The following is a 12,699-nucleotide window of genomic DNA, read 5'->3' as shown; positions in this document are numbered from 1 at the left end:
CACTCACCGCAGTGCTGAAATTGCGTGCTCAAGAATCGTCTCATTTTAACACACGAAGTGTAGACATTGTGAAAGATTCATTGTGCATATGTTCATTGTGTTATAACAGAGCTTTATGAGATCGCGATGAACTGAGATGTCAGCTTTTAGTGATAATAAAGGAAGCGCTGCTTGCATTCTGCCATGCCAAATCATGCACGCAGCAGCCCATGCTTGCTTTTCTGTTAAAAATAACAGTGGTTTGTGAATGTTGATGCTTAGCCTAAATAACAAATATTTTATCGGGAGCATTTATGCTGGGATGTTGTGGATCTTAGGATATGTTACAGAACCATTTAATGTAAATTTCTTTGATGTGCTGAAAAAAAATCTGTATATAGATTACTTTTATGCGGGCGGGAGCTGGACAAAACATGAATGTCGCGGGCGGGAGCGGGCCCAGATAAGGTATTTTTCTGCGGGAGCGGGACTGAAAAATCCGTCCCGCCAGGTCTCTACTTCATTGCTTCGTCTATAGCACATTGTGATTGGATGTTTACACTGTCAAAACAGGAGACAAACCAATGGGCCACTGGCTGCTCTCTGTCCCTGCGTGATAGTACTCGGTATAGTATAAAAAAATAAAAAAAAAACATTCTGTCGGCCCACCGGGAAAATGCCCGGTATGCCCGATTACCAATCCAGTCCTGTATACGGCCTTCAGACAGAACAGGCAGGTTGTCGATGAGTGACAGAGCAGAATAAGGATGGAGCAACGTGTGGATGCGCTGTCTTTGAAGGAATTTATTTATTTTTCTCTGCGACACTTTTCCTACTGTGTTAACAGAAAAATGTCAAACGAATTTAGTATTTTGACAAGACGAAAAAAAAAGCTAATAAGCTATTTTTGTACAACCTACATTCTTGTTTTTTCTCTCTGCGACACTTTTTTGCTATTGTGTTGTAAATGTTAAACAAATTGTATCCTGACAAGACGAATAAAAATAATAAATACAATTTTTGTACAACATTTTTATTTTCTTTGACACTTTTTTTTCCCTACTGTGTTGCATAAAATATTAAATTAATTTTGTGTCTTAATATAATTGATATAAATTCAAGTCAAAGTCAATAAATTCAAGACTCTTGACAAGACGAATAAAATGACATACAATTTTGTGCAGACTACACTTTTATTTGTTAGCCTCTCTTTTTTCAGTAGTGGAAATTTAAATGTGAGATTCTGGAAACGAGATCTAAATTTAGCGGGAATGGCCGGGTCGGGAAGAAAATTATTCCACGCGGACAGCGGGTGAACAGAGTGAATATATAGAGGGAGCGGGTGGTTGCGGAATGTAACCTTGCGGGAGCAGGACTAAAAAAATAGTCCCACGCAGACCTCTACTTAAAGCTACAAAAGTTATTGATTTCCTCTTTTTTTTCTTTTGTTCTTTGATTAACAGACATCACAGCAGCTGGGTTATTAGGTTATTTGGCTGCTGTTACTTTAAGAGCTGCCACTGCTGGACACGCATCATATTTTCTCACAACTCTTTACTTTTTCTGGCCCACTTCAGGTCTGACGCAACTCAGTCGGGTGTGTTAGATGAGGGAGACAGTGCAAAGTCTCCTGTTTGATGTGGTCGTAAAGACGTTCTGCATCTAAATAAATGCAATTCTTGTCAAGAAAAAAGAGACAGAGGCAGCAGTTGTGAGTGTGGTGGTTAACACTAGCTCTGCCCCTGCGTTAACTGCATTACATTTTTTAAGGCCGTTAAACTGGAAAAATTAATTGCCTGCATTAACATGCTAATTTTGACAGCACTAATATAAATATAAAAATGTCCAGTTCTATTTTTTGCAAAAGAGTTCTTTTTCTGCTGTTCCAAAAGTATAATCTACTGTCAGATAGTGAATTAGAATTTTCATTCAGCCTGTTTTTCTACAGACCAATGTGAAATGTAAGTAGTGCAGCAAAAGCCAATATCAATGTCTACACTAGATGTGACAAGTCCATGACAGTAAACTGATGCCCTGCTCTACTTTTGATGTACTCCACACACTTGCAGTACTTTTGACTTGAAAGACAAATAATTTGCAACGGTTGCTTTGATGTGTCCAGTGTAGACAACTTCAAGCTATCGCAGTACTGTGTGATGTAATGCAATAAAGGTTGCATCCACGGTAGATGGTGTTAAAAGGAATCAGTTATGTCATGCAACATCAGAGTGGGCGGTAGATGGGTTGGTCAGTCTGATCCAGACACTGTATAAATGAAAGTACAGTAAGTAGAGCAGAACAAAGTCCTAACAGGAGGAGACTCACTCATGGCCTTTCAGAGTATAGGGGATCATGAGACTCAGTACTGCTTTCCTGCCATCAACTCTTCATGTATCAAGGGAAAGCGCTCCAGACATGTACACGATATCATGTATGTGTTTTTTTCATTGCTGTCAGCATGCACTGTGTTTCTGAACCTGCTGGTGATCATCTCCATCTCCCACTTCAAGAAGCTTCACACTCCAACCAACCTGATCATTCTCTCTCTGGCTGTGGCTGACTTGCTTATTGGGCTTATTATAATGCCTGTAGATGCCATAAAGCTGATTAAGACATGTTGGTACTTTGGAGACACTTACTGTGGACTCTTCGTAATTACTCTTGGGCTGCTCCTTTCTACATCTCTTAGTAATTTGGTTTTAATTGCTGTTGATCGTTATGTGGCTGTGTGTCACCCTTTACAGTATCCCCAGAAAATTACCACAACTAAAACTTTAATAAGCATCTGTGTCTCCTGGTGTTGTTGTTCACTTTACAATATAGCCTTTGTAATTAGTAATGGATATTTTAATACCTCACACAGACCAGATGTTTGTTACGGCCAGTGTATTGTTTTGATTACTCCTGCTTGGAGATTCACAGATTTGACCTTTTCCTTCCTATTTCCATGTATTGTGATCATCTCTGTATATTTGAAGATTTTTTATGTCGCACAACAGCAAGTAAAAGTTTTGAACTCTCTTAAAGGTGGTAAATGTGTAATGGAAGTTTCAGTGAGGAGAAAATCTGAGAGCAAAGCTGCTCTGACTTTAGGAATCATTGTGGCCGTTTATTTGCTCTGTGGGATTCCGTTCTATATATGTTCTTTAACAGAATCCACAGCAATCTCTTCCACTACAATGACATTGCTAACCTGGACCTTGTATGTTAACTCGGGTTTGAATCCCCTTATCTATGCTTTCTTTTATCGCTGGTTTAAAATGTCAGTAAAGCACATTCTTACTCTTAAAATATTTCAGCCAGCATCCTCTTTGACTGACATTTTTACAGACTGTCATTCATAATGCTTAAGGGTTTGATTTAGTAGACCGCAACATATGTATCCTTCAAAAGAGTAGGAAGTCCCAGAATGTATTGCTACAACTTATTTCGAGATGGTGAACAAAGCAGGAGAAACATTGATCATAAATAAACATTTAATTCAACACTGAAAAGTCTCAATACTCAAATATGTAATGCAATATTTTGTGTGGTGTGCAATTTATGCATAGTATAATATCACTATTAGCTGAGCAAGATGCTGGCATCATGCACTATTGAAATCAGTTGTGTACTGATTTTGAGAAGCACTATTTGTGTGGTGTGTGGAGCTGTAGAGTGTTTCAAATCAACCATTTATGAGTTTCCATGATGGTTAGAAGACGGGTGCCATTACAGGCTGTTATACATAAAGTGTATATCACAATATTTATGTGTAAATGCATCTCAGACATGATTTGAACAGTTGTCATCATTGTACTAGACTGTGCTAGAGGCAAGTACCATTAAACGATATTTAAAATATGTAAAAGAGGATGCTGGCACCAATATTATAATTGTAAGTGGAGCATTTAAACCAGGGATGTCCAATCTTGCTTCTGGAGGGCCAGTGTCCTGCAGAGTTTAGCTCCAACCAGCTTTGACGCACTTGGAAGTTTCTAGTGAATCTAAAGACCTTGATTACTTTGGTTCTGATGTGTTTAAGACGGGTTGGAGCTAAACTTTGCAGGACAGCGGCCGTCAGAAACAGGCTTGGACACCGCTGATTTAAACAGTCTCTTCGTTTTTCAATCACGTTATATTGCATCAAGAAATGTGTGCATTATTATCCTAATATCAATGGTTACATTTTTTTTTCCATATACAGTGCACAGCATAAATGAGTACACCCCCTCTAAAACATGGTACAAGAGGAATACCAAATTATTGTTTTAAGTGTGAAAATGTAGCAGAAGTAGCACCAACATTCAAAAACAATGGACTTGTGATAAAGCTCCTGAAATACTCAGGCCTTCACTTTAAGTTTTCATTTAGTGATGTGTGATTTTTTGCTAGAAAAAGAGCAGGAGAAATAACATGCAAGTGTCTCAGAGCCGGCAAAAGCTGTGAAAAGAGTGACCCTTTATCTCACAGAGTATGACGCTGCCTGCAGAAGTGACATGCATGGTTGTTGTCACCACTAGAATTACCTACTGTAGCCAAAGCAAAATAAACTCATTTAACCTCTTCCAGGGCCTATTTACAAAATATAGAGACTTCTGGGAATCCATACTCTGGTCTCAAGAGACCAAGTCAATCATTTCGGATCCAAAAGTATCCAACATGTTCTGGTGTTGCTAGAGGAGGAGTACAGTGAAAAGTGCTTGGTTACCCACAGTGACGTTCAGTGGTAGTAAAGCTTTTATATAGGGATGTATGAGTGCTGAAGGTGTGAGGGAGTTGTGCTTTATCAATGCTGGCATGAATTTACAAACAGAAGATGATACCCTCCCCTCATTCCCTGCATTATTGGGCATTTTTTCAGCATGACAATGAATATATTTGTTCTCCCAAGGTGAAAATCCTTCAGTGGATATGTATTTCACTCAATCTTAACGCTCTTGAGCAGCTGTGGGGGATTCTGTAGAGACGAGCTGAGCAAAACTCCCCATTAAAGACCAGAGCATTTAAGGAGGTCGTCCTCCAGGAGTTGAACAACACAGATGTGAACATTTGTCATGAACTTGTACACTCAGTGCCAAGAAGGGTCAGAGCAGTATACTTTAAGTTCTGGAGGACATACTAAGTACTAGAATATTATACATTTTCTGAATTAAATCTAGGGTGTACTCATTTCTGCAATCCTTCATTTAAACAAAATTGGCTAATTTACTTACCTGTAAATTTATTTATTTACATTTATCTGTACTTATTGGCCTATATTTTGTTGTTTTTATTAAGTATATGTTTAATATGTTTCAAATTTTTTCATTAAGAAAATACATTTTATATTTATTCAGAGGGGGTGTACTCATTTATGCTGTGCACTGTAGATCCATGCAAAATGTAATGTGTAACTGCAACACTCATTTCAAATGTAGTGGAGTAAAGAGTACAGATACTCATAATGTAGTGAAGTAAAGAGTAATAGTTGCTAATATCTTTGATACTCAGTACAACTACAAAGTACCCGAAAAGATACTCAAGTACAGTAACTAATTACATTTACTCCAATACTTTACACCTTTGCAGATCAACCCACCAGACTACCTTGATAGAGGCCCACCCCCCCATTTGCAGAGCCCATTGTACATTATTTTACAAAGGTCCTTTTAATTAAAAAAAAAACGTATTAATTAAAGGCCACAATAAATATGCCGTGTCAGGGGTGTGATTTTTTTGAGCCCCTTTTCTCACTCTGGAGGTGTAAAGTTCTTGAAGGTTGAAGGCACCAATAATCTTCTCAGCAGTCCGGACTGTCCGTTGTAGTCTCCTAATGTCTGATTTGGTAGCTGAACCAAACCAGACAGTTATGGATGTACACAGGACAGACTCGATGGCCGAGTAGAACCGTTTCAGCAGCTCCTGTGGCAGGTTGAACCTATGTGAATGTCTCACTTCAGGTCCTGAGAGATGGTGGTGCCCAGGAACTTGAATTACTCCACTGTTGTTACAGTGCTGTTCATGATGGTGAGTGGGGGAGTGCTGGGGGGTTTCTCCTGAAGTCCACTATCATCTCCACTGTTCTGAGCATGTTTAGCTCCAGGATGTTTTGATTGCACCAGACAGCCAGCTCTTTAACCTCCTGTCTGTAAGAAGACTCGTCTCCATCCTTGCCTCCTGTAAACCCGAACAGTACAACTAACTTAAAGATTAAGAACACTGCAATTAATGTCAGTTTAATCGTTAATGCAACAATTACATTTTCTGAATGAGGAATTTAGTTTTATTTTTGTATGGCTCAATATTTTTGAGTAAACCCTTGTACTTAAATTATTATCTTTAAGTTTACGGAGTGACATAAAATGATGTCACGACGTTGCTCTAACCAACGTTATCATAAGAATTAATTCAATATGGCGGATACTTGCAAGCAACCGGAGTTAACTTAATGGAACAACATGTAAGCATAGGCATAGCTTGACATTTGAGCTTGGGGGTGCCAAACCAAGCCATTTGATTTGGTCAGTCAAACTTTTAAATGCATTTCAGCATTTCTCTGTAGTAAACGTACAAATTCACACTCTTGTGTGCCATTTAAGCGGTTTTGCTATGATTACATAGAGCAGCAGCAAGCATGTGAGGTTGTCATGACAACCAGCATGGGCGAAGCTTGCGGGGGGCCAGAGGGGCCCCCTTAACGACTGAAAGATTTGACTAAATATTTGATAATTAATAATGTTTTCAACTCAAATTAAATATGCACATAATGTAGTTTTTTAAATATATTTTAAATTATTTTGTAAATAAATTAATCAATAAAATCAAACTTACTAATGGCTTCCCCAATCTCATTTGCGTAAGAAGTTTTAACGTGACGAATCAGCATTTTGACAGATAATAGCATACGTTATATACTACTTGCCTGTTGCATGGCGTAAATGCAAATCCACGGCCCGGACCAGTGTTGCCACCTTGTGGACAAAATAATTAGTGCAAAAACAATTAAAGGTGTATGTGCGACCTGTGCATACTCTTCCCTCGGGCCGGATGAAGATGATTGGCGGGCCACCAATTGAATAGCCCTGCTATATCCCATTATAATCAGTGATGTTGTCTACACTGGATGCCGCGCGACATGACACGACAAATCCCTGACAGTAATCTGATGCCTCGTCCTATTTATGATGTACTGTCACAAAGTTCAAATGTCCTGTAGACAGACTCAACCTGTTGTGTTGCGACGTGGCGTGACAACTGTCCGGTGTACTCACAGCACACTGTTCCGCCACCAAGAAAGTGGGCGCATTAACTCTTGGTCTGCACGCACTCTCTGTGGAATAGGAATTGCGGCGTATGTTTCCACATTTCTTTTTAGCATCTTCCATTTACTGTTGTCTCGTTTGTATTTGGCCAGTTTGGAGAAAGCCTCACCAATACAAACCTGACCAGCCGGGCGTTTGCGATAACGAGAACTTGAAGACTCTTGTATGAACATGAATGGGTGACATGAATGGAGATGGCTCCAGATCAGTGATGTATTATTTGGTTTCCATCAAGGTCCATCGCTCAACATGAAATTAATTTGCTGAATGCAGAATAAACTGTATTTTCCTGCGCTCAAACCTGCCAATCTAAAGCATGATCTAAAGGAAACGCCATATGGCATTTGAGGTAATTTGTGAATTAACACAGACTTATAGTCTAAATAAAACAACAACTGTTACTGTTATTACACTTGTATACAAAGCTTTGTATTATGCTTGTTATAGATTGTGTGACGTCACATGCACTACCGCTGGTGGCAATAGACCACGGTGACCCGGCGACCGTCACGGCCCTACTCTGGACCTCCACTTTCCTGCAGAGTTTAGCTCCAACCCTAATCAAACACACCTGAACAAGCTAACCAATAGGTGTGTGACATCAAAGTACCACGAGAGCGATTCGAAAGGAGCCGTCTACTCTCTTAATGCTCTTGCTGTACTTTGATGTCATACACCAATTGATCTGAGCAGTGCCAATTCAAGTCGAACACACCAAACCAATTTAAGAGTAACTTAATTACTTAAGTAATTTAATTGATGCTCAACAAATAAAAAACGTATATAATACAGAGAAACAAATTATAAAGCTTGGCTTACTGAATATCAGGCCCCTTTCTACGAAAGCACTTTTTGTAAATTATATGATTACTGATTATAACATAGATGTGCTCTGTTTGACAGAAACCTGGCTAAAACCTGATGATTACATTATTTTAAACGAGTCTACCCTCCAAGATTACTGTTATAAACATGAGCCACGTCCAAAAGGTAAAGGGGGAGGTGTTGCTACAATTTATATAAATATTTTCAGTATTTCTCAGAGGGCGGGCTTCAAGTATAACTCGTTTGAAGTAATGGTGCTTCATATAACATTATCCAGAGAAACAAGTGTTAATGATAAATCCCCTATAATGTTTGTACTGTCTACTGTATATAGGCCACCAGTATCGCATCAGATAGTGCGCTATAGATCCCCTGAGGAACAATTCCACTCATTCTCTACTATAGGAGAGGAAGAATTGTATAAACTTGTTATACAAGGTTAAGTTTGGACCTAATCTCTGCAGGAAAGTGGATCTTGAGGTCCAGAGTTGAGGACTCCTGAATAAGAAAAGGAGTTGTTCATATAGTATGCATTATTGCACTCAAAAAACACTACTGGGTCTTTACAGCAAAACATAAACCTTATCATTTCTTATTTGAAGAATAGAGGTTTTGTTGAACAATGGAGATAAAGCATCATCCCTTCATGAAACAGCACATCCTTATCCACACTAAACACTCGAAAATTAATGCTACATTGATTCACACAAGCTTAAACAACGACTGTCATACAACAACAAGCCAAGGACAAGAGCTCTTAGTCATCACTGAGTCTGTGACATCACATTTTTAAGGCCCTATTAAACATGCCATGAAAACTGCGCAGAATTAAAGGTCCCATATTGTACACCTTTCTGGAGTTTTATTTGAGGTATATATATATATGAGGTATAAGAATATATATTTGCGGTATAAGTACCAAAAACCATCTCTATATTTTTACAGCTCCTTTCTCAGGAGCTGTGCTGAGAACAGGTCAATTTTCTAATTCTAATTCTACTTAATATTCATGAGCCTCTCTTCTGATTGGCCTGTTGTTAGTTTGTCTTTACTATACGTTACATGTTAGATGTGATCCACCTCATAGTAACAATCCTGTCAGATCGTCCATCCTTTGAGTATAACATGTAACGTTACAGGTCGGCCGATCTGGTTTCGTGGTTAAAGTTAACCTTGTCGACATGTTTCCATGTTGTCCTTGCTCAGCAAAAGCATGGACGTGATGTTGTCTGGGGGTTTGGCAAAAGGAGAGTGGGACTGTGGGCGGTGCTCGGGGTGGTGACTGAAGGCGGTGACTGTGTAGTTCTGACGTCAACTTTTTACGGAAGTCACAACGGTTCGTGAAAAATAGCTAGAACTTCAAGCAGGCTGTGTGAATTTTACTGTGGACTGACTGTTTTGAAACTTATATGGTAGTTAAATAGCCCCTAGACCTCAGTAATCGTGAAAAAAGCCAGGAAATTTCAGTTTTGACAATATGGGACCTTTAAAGACTGCTTCAGAAACTGACCTTTTGTAGGATGTTTCAAACTAAGTAGTCCAGTTCAGCATTCATTACGGAATACATTTCATAAATGGCATCTACAGTTGCAGTGAAGTTTATCAAGAACTGACGAATCTTTGCTAAACAATCCTCCTCTGCAATTTCTTGATCCTTGGATAAAGCTTAAAAAAAATCTGACTGGCATGGTGCAGTGAATAATGCAGCCTACAGCAGAACCAAACAAAATGCTGGGTAAGCAATCACGTTCTCAAAATAAATAAATCAATAAATAAAATAAAAAAGCCATACCTTTAACATACCACTAGCTAATGACTTTTTTAATTGTTTGTGATAACTGGGTTTTAAAAAATTATTTATACACAGAGTAGACAATATATTAACAAGATAATTTCCTACAAGACTGTTGAAGGCCTCATAACATGCAAAACAAACGGACATGCCCATATTGCCATGCCTACAAAAGCTACAGAAAACACTCACCTTGAAAACCTTCTGGACTATCCAGCTGTGGTAGCCTACCTCTTGAGGGCTTGGTCATAGGCTTTAGTGATATTGATGCGAATTTGGATTTTGCTCATCTCTTTACCCATCCACTAGACTTTGCAGCAAGATCTGAATGAACCGCAAGCCTATACGGAAAAGACCAACATAGGTGGAAATCATAAACCGTACATAATATTAAAATATGCACCAATAACGGTTACAATATCTTGTTCCTTAATGATGTCTCATGATTAATTTAAGATGACACGTTCCATCAAACGCGATTTAAAAATTCTAATCTGCATTCGCGCCGTTGTTTGAGTTCATTCGCATCTCTTCCGGGACACCCATTGAACAGGTGGGCGTTTTTTTTTTAGCATAGCCCTTAAAGCTCGCGCTACATTTTACTGTAAACAATCCCGCACAACACAGGGAATGCGACGTGTGTAGACAGTATCATTGATTGTAACGGCTTCCATTTGGTTTGGTTTTGACCTGACGCGCCCCTAAATATTTAAATATTTTCATTTACATGCTTAGTTTTTCTTGATTGCATTTTATGAATAAACTTAAGCAAACATTTTGTCAGTACATCTAGCAAATTGCAGTTTGTTTAGCAATCTGAAGCTCAGGTTTTGTTAATCTCAGAAATTAACCTTTTCATGATCTATAATAAAAATATGATTGTGCAGTTCTAGTTTCTATTAATGTAATTTCATGATTTGTTGTAAGCATTTTAGATTATTTTAAATATACGGACATGAAAGAAACATACCTATAAAAAACAGAGATTGTAGCTGTTATATTTTAAACAAAAGACATGCAGAAAGTGTGACTTGGTGAACAAATTACCTCTTTAACCAACTAAGCGCCAATGTGGCTCCAACTTTTGGCCACTCTGAGCCATAGGTGCTTTTCTCGATTAACAGAATCTGTTGAAGAGTCTCATACTTCACTGGATCTGAGTCATGGACAGCTTTAATTTTCTTGTGAGAATTGGGAGGAATTCAGAAAATGCTTCAATACATTTTCAAAGGAATTTGATAGAAGTTATCCTTAAAACAACTGACAAAACAATAGCTTAATACATGACTTAGTTCTCAGACTTACTGTGATGTTTCCATTTATGTCAGCCTTAATTGGTGCAAAAACCTTGGAACCAAGGCAATCTGGAAAATAAATGAATGAAACACTTTTTTTTAATGTATTTCCCACCATATACATGGTGGAGTTTGGAGTGTGACTGTTTGAGGTTGTGGACAGGTGTCTTTTATACTGATAACGAGTTCAAACAGATGCCATTAATACAGGTAACGAGTGGAGGACAGAGGAGCCTCTTAAAGAAGAAGTTACAGGTCTGTGAGAGCCAGAAATCTTGCTTGTTTGTAGGTGACCAAATACTTATTTTACCGAGGAATTTACCAATTAATTCTTTAAAAATCCTACAATGTGATTTTCTGGATTTTTTTTTCTCATTTTGTCTCTCATAGTTGAGGTATACCTATGATGAAAATTACAGGCCTCTCTCATCTTTTTAAGTGGGAGAACTTGCACAATTGGTGGCTGACTAAATACTTTTTTTCCCCACTGTAGATGGCATGGAGTGTTACTTAAAAAAGAAAGAATACATTTAAAAAGAAACAAATCAATATATATAGAAAAATAAATAGGTCTTTTAAAAATCTTTGTAAATGCAGTCCAAAAAGAAAAAAAGATTTGCAGGAAGAGAAAGTTTTAGCCATCTGGTAAACATTTACTGTAAACTGTTCACCCAGTAATACTAAAATTATACTAAAATACTAAAATTATACTAAACTACCAATACTACACTAAAACTATAACTAGACAAGCCTCGAATAAAATACTGAATACGAATAAAAACAAGAATTAACTAAAGCAACATTTTTGTACCCACTTTTTAAATATGTGGGACATTTTCAGTAGCCCCTCACTGCAGAACACAATATCCAGGGGGCGTGGTTGGATCCACATCTAGGGGCTGGAGATTGGTAGGTTTAGGATTGGAGATGGGTGGGTTTAGGGAACGGGGGGTGGAGACGGGTAGGTTTAGGTATATGTAAGGTGGGAGGAGTTGGATCTGGATCCAACCACGCCCCCTGGATCTTGTGTTCTGCAGAGAGGACCATCTCAACATATTGCCCAGGTTAACACAGTGTGATAACAGCGCAATGGTCATTTGGCGCCACCGTGTGGTTGAAGGACGTATTGAAAACCATCAATTAAAGGGATAGTTCACCCAAAAATGAAAAGTGATGTTTATCTGCTTACCCCCGGGGCATCCAAGATGTAGGTGACTTTGTTTCTTCAGCAGAACACAAACGAAGATTTTTAACTCAACCCGTTGCAGTCTGTCAGTCATATAATGGAAGTGAATGGGTAAAAGTAAAAAAAAAACATACACAAACAAAACCAAATTAAACCCTGCGGCTAAAGACAAGAAACTGAGCAGTATTTATATCGTTTTTTACCTCTGATGCACTGCAATGTCTGAACTGTTTTGAGCGCGTCCTCGACAGCCAGCGCGTGACGCGTCTTCTTCTTCTTGCTTTACGGCAGATCGCAGACTTATAAGTGCATTACTGCCACCTATCTCTCAAATGGACC

The 12,699-nt window shown here is 38.5% G+C and overlaps 2 pseudogenes; one reads left to right on the top strand and one right to left on the bottom strand.

Moving 5' to 3' along the window:
- The first annotated feature begins 2,252 nt into the window (after window positions 1-2,252).
- Window positions 2,253-3,323, top strand: LOC107688953 (trace amine-associated receptor 13c-like; annotated as a pseudogene).
- Window positions 3,324-8,516: 5,193 nt separating this feature from the next.
- Window positions 8,517-11,298, bottom strand: LOC107689727 (glycolipid transfer protein-like; annotated as a pseudogene).
- Window positions 11,299-12,699: the final 1,401 nt, after the last annotated feature.

The sequence above is a fragment of the Sinocyclocheilus anshuiensis genome, unplaced genomic scaffold (assembly GCF_001515605.1).
Source record: "Sinocyclocheilus anshuiensis isolate Anshui unplaced genomic scaffold, SAMN03320099.WGS_v1.1 scaffold393, whole genome shotgun sequence".
Taxonomy (NCBI): Eukaryota; Metazoa; Chordata; class Actinopteri; order Cypriniformes; family Cyprinidae; genus Sinocyclocheilus; species Sinocyclocheilus anshuiensis.
Note: the sequence above shows the minus strand (reverse complement) of the source record. Positions and strands in the feature narration are given on the sequence as shown.